The sequence below is a fragment of the Rhinoderma darwinii genome, chromosome 4 (genome assembly GCF_050947455.1).
Source record: "Rhinoderma darwinii isolate aRhiDar2 chromosome 4, aRhiDar2.hap1, whole genome shotgun sequence".
In the NCBI taxonomy this organism is placed as follows: Eukaryota; Metazoa; Chordata; class Amphibia; order Anura; family Rhinodermatidae; genus Rhinoderma; species Rhinoderma darwinii.
This window is the reverse complement of record NC_134690.1, coordinates 24,982,962-24,994,694: the sequence shown is the minus strand read 5'-3', so window position 1 is coordinate 24,994,694 and position 11,733 is coordinate 24,982,962.

Genomic DNA, 11,733 nt, shown 5'->3' with positions numbered 1-11,733 from the left:
AAAAATTATATATATATGTGGCCAGGGGTCTTCGGTCCACGTGTGGACTATTTGTATATCTGACCTTTGAAAATATGGATAACTAAAAATAGAAAGTAATAATGCATTGAATGAGTTAATGTGTTTATGTGTCTCCCTTGTTCACCTTTATGCTGTAATTTAGATGTGGTGTTTTTACTCCTGCTGTTCCCAGAGTAAGACCTTGTTCAGATGTGGCAGAATTTTTCCGCTGAAAATGTTGCTGCAGATTGTTTGCATACTTGACAGGTAATTCAGATGTTGCAGATATCACAGCGGACTTGATGCAGATTTCAGCCTTTGCATTGCAAACGCTGAAATCCAAAGTGAAATTCGGCTTCTTCTCCGCAACATAATGTGCATGCTACGGAGGAAAAATTCTGCACCGCAGCCTAAATTCCGCACAGTTATTTTCCGCAACGTCTGCACTAAGTTTCCTAAAAATGTATAGAAACAAATGTAAGAAATGGCTGCTGCAGAATTCCACGGCGGACTATCCACAGCAGAATTCAACAGCAATTCCGCCACTTCTGAATATGCCCTAATAGATCCAGGACATCACAGAATTAATTGGTTTTATTGTATCTGTTTTTGATGGTAGCCGGTTACTGGGCAACATAAGATGCCTTCGGAACCAGCTTTGGCATGTGCACTGGAGACCAGACCAACGTAATAGCATGACGCTTCCAACTGTTACTTGTTGCTTGACAATAAAGATACTTATATGGCGCCTGCAACTTTCCCCTTGTTGCGTAGCAGCATGAAACTTCCAGTATTAGCGTATCACGTATTCGAGTTCTGAGAACGCCAAGGTGATGAAGTGTGTTATTATACAACAGCTACTGCTTTGTAATACCAATGATGACTTCTGATTTTTGTTTGGTGAGTGGTCCTGAAGCCCCAACCCTGAGCACAGCTGCACATTAAGAAATAATATGATAATTATGTATTTTTATGTATTTGTTATTTTCTTGTATGCATTTTTATTAATTAATAATTATTCACTTGCACTTTCTGTATCAATTGCATTTTTTTGATACCTTAATCATGATTTTATCCTGTGTTTTTTTAATGTTTCACTTGTAATGATTATTATAATGAGATTGAATATGCTAATTGATGTATGCAATACAATTTGCTGTAATCCTGTGTGTCACTACGCTTGAGATAGGTCCTATTGCAGGACTGAAACATTGCATACTTTCTACTGGAGTGCTGCAAGATTTTCTTTTTATATATATATGTTATGAAAAGTACCTGGCAAACAGAATGCTATGCCACTAATGTTCAGTATAGGTCACTAGCCGTTATCTATATAATAGTCCAATGCATAGTTCGCAACATTAGAAATAAGTCGGCTTTCAGAACAGAAATGGAAACTAAAAGAGGTGTAGTTGCAAATTACAGTACGCAAATAGCTATACCAAACACTGCAAAAATAACATTGCACCACAACCATGTTCAGTCAGTAGTGGAGTAATATGATCTTGGGCCCGGAGTTGTACACAAGCTATGGGCCCCCAACCCACACGTAAGTCTCACCTACATGTCAACATACATCATGTGGCACTCTGTGGACTGCCTTTTAGCCTGATCACTTGCTGCCACACTCACACTTTCCCAGAGCCCACACCACACTAACTTATATAGAATGTAAGACCAACATTACCAATAATACCACTACACAAGGGCCAAATATTACAGCCACACCATGACTACATATTGCCACTACATCGCATAGTGACTGAATAATGCCACCATACTGTAACTGAATAAATAAACTATACATAGACCAATATTACCACCATACAGTAACCATATAGAGGTAGATACTAGTTCTACGCAAGTGGCCTGCAGACCATAGAAGTTATTGCAATACAGTTATATCCAGTGACTCACAGGTGACGTCTTCTCAGATTGGATTCATTCACTTTCCCTTGTCTTCTTCATCCGGGCCAGACCGCCATGACCACTTCTCCTGGCCAGGACTCGTCCTTTTATTTAATTGTGCACTGTTTTTTGTAACTGGTATATTGGATAGCAAGATTAGAGGTATTCTTCAGTGCACAGTTTGCCATATGAAATATATGGAAATGTCAACTCACCCTCCTAGGTGCACGAAGAAGACAGCGATCTCCACGCTGTAGAAACAACAATCCAGAAGGAAAAGGTTCAGCACTTCTTGTGGAAGATGAAAAAATCTTCTTTATTGGTTAAAATAGATAGCCAGCGGAAGACTGAACAGCAAACAGTGGACAAGAAACATAAAACATACATACCCTCTGACGCGTTTCTAGCTCTCAAGAGCCATTACTCATAAATAGGGGAAGGAATGAGAATGTCTGGCTAAAATAGCAGCTGAGACAAAAAAACACCCACTTTGATCAGGTGTAACTATAAACTCTCAAGCCAAACACAAAAATACAAAATGTGCAAAATATATAAAATATTAGTAGTTCAGAACAAGATCATTTCTCACATTTAGACCATTGGGGACTATAGTGTTCAACATGAGAATCCAGTAACCCTCACAATTTAAAAGTGCTCTCCTATGATCACATCCTCGCACTGGTCTATCAACTCTTTCAATTCCTGAAAACTCAAAACTACTGGTATTGCCTTGGTGCATAGGACTAAAATGTTTGGATGCATTGGAAGGATTTCTAACTCCAGGATTAGTAGCTCCATTGAGATGTTCTCTAATTCTAACCTTAAGGGAGCGACTAGTGCACCCAACATAAGATAAATTACAAAGAGTACAATTTATTTGGTAAACTACATGCCGTGTATTGCAAATAATGAATTGTTTAATTTTATGTATAGATCCATCAATGGCTGAGATAACTTCTTTAATTTGGTGTGCATAATTGCAACACATACATATATTTGCTCCACAAGGATAAAAACCCTTTGACGACAGCCACGAATTCTGTTTGGATGAAAATTGCGTTAAACTAGGTGAAAGCATAGAACCCAAAGTAGGTGCTCTCCGAGAGGAAAATTTACAACCTGGCTCTTATATCTAGCGTAAGCCCTCAACTTGAAAGAGGACTGGTAAATATTTGGACACTTGTAATGGCGGGGTAGGGAGACAGACAGGTGAGCCCTAATCTACCCGCCACTCAGTACCTGCCTACTTGCAACGGCCCGTCCTAGGCGACGGCGTACAACTGGGCGACGGTCCCTACACTCAATAAGTACACGACAGACAAACAGACAAGGGTACACAGAAGCTAAGGGAAATGGGGCAGTTGCCCACGGCAACACAGTGAGCAACAAGAGTAGTGAACGAGCCGAGTCAAACCAGGAGTGCACAAGGTACAATTCGCAGAGCAGGAGCGTAGTCAGTAAAGCCAGGGGTCAAAAATGAAGCAAGGTCAATAATCATAGCAGGAGCAGCAGATCCAGGAAACAGAAAAGAATCACAGGCAAAGGAGGAGCAGGAAATGCAGGTATAAATAGACAGAGGGCGGGAGCTAGCTCCGTCTGGCCAGGCTGTGATAGGCTCTCCCACTCCTCAGCCTCCCAGCCTGACTGGTAGAAGATCGTGTCACTCTTTCAGACTTAGGAGCAGGTGCAGACTGATTACCCACGGGCGTCGACACAGAAGCTGTGTCTGGCAGATCCTTTACAACACTATAGATCGTATTGTATGATATTCTTTACTGTATGATGTAACAAACGCAAGAGATGAATTTTTGTTCTTTTTATGTGTATGCTTTCTTTGTAGTAAATCACAAAGTTTTCTGTTCTCACCCAAATTAATAGCCCTATCCAGAGTCCATTGAGGGTAACCTCGATTTTTTAAACGATTACAAATTTTATTAGTTTCTCCTTTATACACCTGTTCAGACGAGCAGTTTCCTTTATCTAGACATTTGGTCTAATCATTCTAGGGCTGATTACATTTCTTGTTTCAAAGCTCGGTTTACTTGCTGCTCGTGTCATGCATGCATGTATGCTACATTTATACACATAATAAATGGTGTTCAATACATAGGAAAGCACTTTATACTGCACTGTCTAATCATTGCATGTCAGGCGTAGCGAGCACACATTTGATTTGTTTCTATCTCATATGTCTTTAGTACATTTGTTCATACCTTGTTAGTACTACAAATATATCCTGCATAGGTTGACGTCTTTTAAACATTGCATGACTCAATTTTTTATTGTATTTCTATCTGTCTGTTAATAAAATGAATTTCTAGTACCTATTATGTCTGGGTTAATATTTGACCACTTTTTCTATAGAATACAGCAGCAGCATAGTGGGGGACATTTAATAAATCTCATCCACACGCTGCGTAAAATTTCCGAGACAAAATTTACCTGCGGTGCATAATTTACAGACCACAGCATGTCAATTCCCGCTACGGAAAGTGTGCAGAATTGCTGCGTTTTTCATAGGTGACGTCTCCATCTCCCAACATTGGGAAAAACGCAGCAATTTACGCACCATTTTCTGTCGCAAACACAGAGAAATTGTGCATTTTTGCCACAGCGGAAAGCCTTTGACTTTCAATGGAATTGCTGCAGAAATTTTCTGCAGCTATTCCGTTGTGTGTGGACAAGCCCTAGATCCGCAGCACAAGGGCTTCTACACACGGATTGTAATTGCTGCACAAAATGGTGCGTATTTTGCTGCGTTTTTCTCAATGTTGGGGGATGGTGACATCTCCTCTGAAAAACGCAGCGATTCAGTCCACTTTCCGCAGCAGGAATTTACAGGCTGCAGTACGAAAAATACGCACCGCGTGTAAACTTCTTGTCAGAAATTTGACACAGCGTGTGGATAGGATTTGATAAACCTCACCCACTTTGATGCTACTGTATTCCGCGTATTTTCCATCCGCAATTCCGGATGGAAAATACGCAGCAATTCCATTACGTGTGGACTAGCCCTAATGCAGTAGCGGCAGAGTGTATGAGATTTGAACAAATCTCACCCACACGATGAGCGGGAAAAAAAACTCAGAAATGTACCTGTGGTCCGTTTTTTTAAGCATGTCAATCGTATTTGCATAAACGCTGCTTAATTGTTTTGGGTTTTCCCCATTTAATTCAATGGGGAGGTAAAATTTGCAACAAATAGCAGATGTTGTGTTTTTTTGTGGCAGAAATGCAGCAATTCCGAAGCAAAAAATCGCAACTCAGAAAAAATGTAAATCTTATACTTACCCAGAATTGAAGTTTTTTTCCTGGCCAGCCTCCTGGGATGACGTTTCATCCATGTGACTGCTGCAGCCAATCGCAGGCTGCAGCGGTCACATGGGATGAAACATCATCCCAGGGCTGCAGGATGTAGGAGGGAAGCGTCGCCATGGTAAGTATCCATTTTTTCTGCTCAGTTTTCCGCAGCTGCCATTCGTGGCCTAAAAACTGCACCACAATTTGGTACGGTTTTTCAGCTTGAATTCCCTGCGGCGCACAGGGCGGATATGCTGTGTGCTTTTACACAACATATCCGTCCTGTGTGAACATACCCGTACATTGTATACATATAGTAGCTGCTGTCTTACAACGATACAGCTGCAAACTGTATTTTTCGTACTGCAGCCTGTAAATTCCTGCACTAGTCAGTGCGGTTTTCAAATGATTGTTAATGTCCATGCAGTTTTTTTGCAAACCATAACAATCTATTTTTTGTAATAAAATGTCAGTCGGTGTGTTTTGTGCAACTTTATAATTCCTTTTTATTAAAAAATCTTTTTACTTTTGAGATACGGCTGCTCTGTATCCTGTATACAGAGCAGCTGTATCTTACACTGAATCCTGAACCCGTCAGGTGAGTGGGACTGATGGGTTCAGTGTCAGCGTGTCCTGTGTGACTCTGACACACATGTTCCACCTATAATAGATCATATGTAAGTTACTTAAATGTGATAGATTACAGGTGGATACAGTAGAAAACTCTATTGATTCCGCCAAAAAAATGGAAACCTTGCGAAACGGAGACAAACGGAAACCATAAGCAACGGAAGCGTTACCATTGAAATAAATTGTAATGGTAATGGAAAGCTATGGTTTCTGTTTGGTTTCCGTTTGTGAGTTCCCCTGAGGGATAGGTCGGACAGAACCCATGAACGGAGCCCAGACGCAGGTGTGAATGTAGCCTACCTATTACTGTATGATCTATACAGATGACAAAGGGTATTATTTTTTGGGGTATAAGCAACTCCCTATATGTATTTGTACTGAACTTGGTTCTGGTGCTGTATATATATGTATGAGCTTGGTTATGGTGTTGTATATATGTAATGAGCTTAGTTCTGGTGCTGTATATATATGTACTGAGCTTGGTTCTAGTGCTGTATATATGTACTGAGCCCGGTTCTGGTGCTGTATATATGTATGAGCTTTGTTCTGGTGCTGCATATATGTATGAGCTTTGTTCTGGTGCTGCATATATGTATGAGCTTTGTTCTGGTGCTGTATATATGTAATGAGCTTTGTTCTGGTGTTGTATCTATGTTATGAGCTTTGTTCTGCTGCTGTATATATGTACTGAGCTTGGTTCTGGTGTTGTATATATGTACTGAGCTTAGTTCTGGTGTATATATGTACTGAGCTTGGTTCTGCTGTTGTGTATATATGTTGTAAGCTTGGTTCTGGTGTAGAGCAGATGGCATTGTTGCAATTCATTGTATGTTTAATCAGAACCTGTTTGGTAGTTTTAACCCCTTGAACCGTCACCATGCAGTAATACATGACCTGACAATATTTACAAACATTCCCCTGTATGTTTGTTTCAGATGCAGCAAAATCTTTAGAATAAACTTTTAAAATATTGCACGCTATATGCTAATTATTCATTAAAGAGTAATGGGTCGGTGCCGCTATCCTGTAGAGTCACACAGTCCTAACTGCAAACCCACCTTTCCATGCCTGATTAACATTTCCCTGGCTGTTATACAGCACTACCAATCTTCTCCAACTTTCTTGGATGCACCATTGCCTTGTACTCTATGAACACTCGACGTACTGCGAGTTGTACTCTGCCCGGCTTCCTCACTGCACCGCGCATGCCAGGGGAGTACAAGGCAAAGGAGAGGGCTGGTAGTAATGTAGAACAGTCAGGGGGTGCCAATCAAGATCTGTGGGGCGCCATTTCAATTTTCGCCTCAGGCAGCAGAAAAGCTAAAATTGGCCCTGGGCGGCGGCGACTGAAAACAGTTGCCGCCACCCCCTCATGCACTAATTGTACCTGCCTTACAATGACACTGATTGGCCGGGCAGAAAGACTTGCTCCGCCAATCAGCGCCTTTCAATGATGCTAGCGGCGAGATGACGTCATTGCACCGCTTCTGTTGTTGAAAGGTGCTGATTGGCGGTACAAGTCATTCTGCCCTGCCAATCAGCTCCTTTGTCAGAAAAGAGCAGGCCTGCATTGACACAGGATGACGTGGGAACGGGATCGAGGTGAGTATGTAAAGTTGTTGTTTTTTTGGTCTTTTTTTTCCACTTAAAAGTCTGAGCGGCATTATCTACATGGGGGGAGAACTATATGTGGGCCACTATATACAGGGGAGCTATATGTGGGCCACAATCTACAGGAGAGGCTATATGTGATGCACTATCTACAGTAGGGGCCATATGTGGGACATCATATAAAGGGTGGCAATATGTGGGACACCATCTACAGGGAGGGGGCTATTTGAGGGGCACTATATATAAAAAAAAAATTCTCTAGAAGAACAAGCATGTACATTATTCTCATGGAAAAGCAGTGGATTTGTTGGAGTTGGGGCTATCAAGAACTATTCCTCTTTTCATTTACACCTGTTTTAATAAATCTCCCCATGTCTTGTATATATGAAAGGTGGTCCCAGCCCAACACTGGCAGCTGCGTATGGCCTGCGGTGGGCCTGTATGCTTAAAAATGCCAGGGCTGATTTTAAGTCCCAGTCCGGCCCTGATGGAAGATGTTCGTAAATTACAAGCTGATATGGAAACACTAAACTAATAAGGGACATGGAGAATCTAAGTTATGGGGAAAGATAAAAAAAATTAAACCTATTTAGCCTTCAAAAGAGACTAAGGGGGGGGGGGACATGATTAACATATACTGTAAATATATACATGGCCCATACAAAAAATATAGTGAAATCCTGTTCCATGTAAAATCCCCTCAAAAAACAAGGGGGCACTCCCTCCGTCTGGAGAAAAAAAGGTTCAACCTGCAGAGGCGACAAGGCTTCTTTACTGTGAGAACTGTGAATCTATGGAATAGTCACCGCAGGAGCCGTCACAGCAAGGACAGGAGATGCTGCAAAAAAGGCTCAGATAAATTCTTAGTAGTTGGATTGCTACTTGGTGTCGGGGGGACATTTTTACTTCATAGGGAAGATTAGACGTAAAATTAATGGTGCAGCAATCAGAGGGTTTAACATAGTGTGCACCAATTAGTTGTAAAACTTATATCACAGCAATTAGGGGAGATAACTTTGTGTTCACCAATTAAGAAAAAAACGTATGGCGCAGCGCAGCAATCATGTGGCCAATTAGTAGTTTAAAAGGACCATCACTGAGGAGAATTAGGGGCAAAGATGTGGTGATGCAGGGGTTAATGATCCTTTTTGGCGGTCATCAAGGGGGTAACCAGCGTTTTAGGGCCTAACTCTTAATTTTCTGCAACAGTGCTCTCTCTCTAACCGTCTCACTATAGAAAATGAGGCGGTTAGAGCATGGGCCCCGGTAAGAAAGAAAAAAAAACACCCCCAGGTGTCATAATTATGTGATTGTTCAGTCGCATTGACTGACCAATAACATTGATGGCCGGCTGGGAACGACCATGATTGGTCCCCCGGACGTTATTAGTGATTGGCTGCTGTCGCTGACACGGTGACGGTCATTTGTCATAATCACGGTTTAAAGCCATGCCGTAATAGTACAACATGGTGCGCAAACCCGCTACTTGTGATGCCGTACTATTAGGACTTGGTGCGGCAAGTGGTTTAATAATATTTAAAAATATATAAATTGTTATTTGGAAGAGAAGGACTAATGAAAGAGACAAAGGGTAAAGGGCAGTGACAGGTGACAGCAGTTCTCAGGGCGGAGGGAGGATAGTGTCATCTTGATAAGGAGAGGTGAGCTGAGTTTTCTTTGTTGAAAGTAAAATCAGTTCAGTCTTTGTTACAAGGTAAAGAAACCTATAAGCACTCCAAATGATTGTGTAGATTTCCAAAGGCAATTGGAATTTTTTTATTTTTTATTTTTTGTTCATACCTAAAGGTATAGTGTGTGCACAGAAGAACAGAAATTAAATGCAAGCGATAGAAATTATAGGACGTTTCGGCCCTACCAGGGCCTTTCTCACATTCGCTGCAACTAGAAATAAAAGTATAAGAAAAACATGACAATTTATATTGGACTGAAAAGATAAAAAATAGTATGCATATAAATTCAAGCATGAAAATATATTTAGATACAAAACAATGTCAAAAGTCATACATTAGAACAATTCAATGATACATATGGTATTCTGTATAAGCAGTATAATATACCATTTAAATCTGGCCATTTCAATGATGATTAAGTATATTTAGAAGTCATTTCCTAAAATAAAGTATAAAGATATATAGGTATACACAAGGGAGATGAGACCTACAAGAAAGGGTCTATATGTTATAATACGTAGTATAAGCGAAATGGAAGTATAAAGTAGGAGAGGTATTATGCAAATATCTCTCTAGACCATACCATAAAATACCGGTGTGAAAAATGACTTGTGAACCATAAAGATATAGGAATTCATGCCTGAATTTATATGCATACTATTTTTTATCTATTCAGTCCAATATAAATTGTCATGTTTTTCTTATACTTTTATTTCTAGTTGCAGCGAATGTGAGAAAGGCCCTGGTAGGGCCGAAACGTCCTATAATTTCTATCGCTTGCATTTAATTTCTGTTCTTCTGTGCACACTATACCTTTTGGTATGAACAAAAAATAAAAAATAAAAAAAAAAAAAAATTCCAATTGCCTTTGGAAATCTACACAATCATTTGGAGTGCTTATAGGTTTCTTTATTTTTACAATTGGGGTACAACCCGAACCTATTAATAGCACCAACTATTAGGAGTGCATCCTTACTATATTTTTTTAACATTACTTTGTTACAAGGTAAACTGAGTTTCTTAGAAGAATGTTTTATGTAAGTCAGTCTAAACTGTAACTGTGTGCAGAATTTTATCTATAGTATATACAGTTAGGTCCAGAATTATTTGGACAGTGACACAATCTTCATGATTTGGGTGTAGACTTTCAGGTTTCATTCAAGGGGTTGAACAAAAATATCTTGTGAAACGTTTTGGAATTGCAACCATTTTTCTGCACAGACTTCTCATTTTAGGGGCTCAAAAGTAATTGGACAAGTTAACATTCCGATAAATAAAATGTTTATTTTTTAATACTTTGTAGAGAATCCTTTGCAGGCAATGACTGCCTGAAGTCTGGAACCCATAGACATCACCATATGCTGGGTTTGCTCCTTTGTGATGTTTGCCCGGCCTTTACTGCAGCTGTCTTCAGTTGTTGCTTGTTTCTGCCTTAATGTAACGTATATGGCCACGGCCCGTCGTTCTAACTTACCCCTCAACAGCCGTGGCAATGGACATCCGAGTTGCTTGCAGCGTCGTCCTCCTGTGAGGTGCCGGCACTCACTTCCTGGTATCGAGACTCTCTACGAAAGGCGCCCGCACGTGCACAGTCTTGAAGGCCCAGTGCGCGCATAATTGCAGGAAGTCTGCAATCAAGCCCAGAATGCTACTGGGCTATAAAAGGGGCCCTGCCCTCTTGTTCTTTGCCTGAGCGTTGTTCGTTACCCAAAGTTTATCTTGATATGGTCCCAAAGTGTCTTCCAGTTTCCTAGTGTTCCCTGTTCCTGTATCCTGTTCCCGTGCTATCAAGATATAGTGCAGTGCTGAGCTGTCGCCGTGTTGTGCTGCATTCCACGCCTGTTCCGCTACGCCACGCCTGATGTCTGCCTGCTGCCTGGTACCAGCCAAGCCTGCATTGCTGCTGCCTACATTGCCTCAGGTACCCTCTCTGGACTATAGACTCTGTACTATACCTATTTGGCCAGATGCCACCCAACTACGCGGTACGGCCCTTTGGGTCCACACCCCGCATCGTGACAGTACGCTCAGGCCATGGACTCCGCTGGTCAATTCAATGGCATATCACCCTCCCAAGCCATGCAGGCGGACCTGCAGGATCTGCGTGCTAGACAGGATCAACTTCTTGTGACAGTGGACTCCATTCAACAGCCTCTATGCAAGCTCCTCAGATCGACCTTCCTGCTACACCTCCTGGCAGTTCCGGCTCCGGTTATTGCTGCCATTACCTTCTCGGTTCTATGGAGATTCCAGTACATGTCGGGGGTTTCTGAACCAATGCTATATCCATTTTATCCTGCACGCCCGGAACCCAGATCGCATTCATCGTGTCTCTACTTGTCGGCAAGGCTCTGGCACAGGCAAACCCCATCTGGGAACGTCAGGAACCCGAGACCCAAGACTTTCAGGGGTTCGTGGGGTTATTCTGGACTGTTTTCGAGGAGCCAGGACGAGTCTCATCGGCAGCCACTGCTATCTTTAACCTTCGCCAGGAGGACATCTCCATGGGCGAATACACAATCCAGTTCCGAACCCTGGCAGGAGAACTATCCTGGAACAATGAGGCCTTGGTGGCATCCTTTTGGCATGGTCT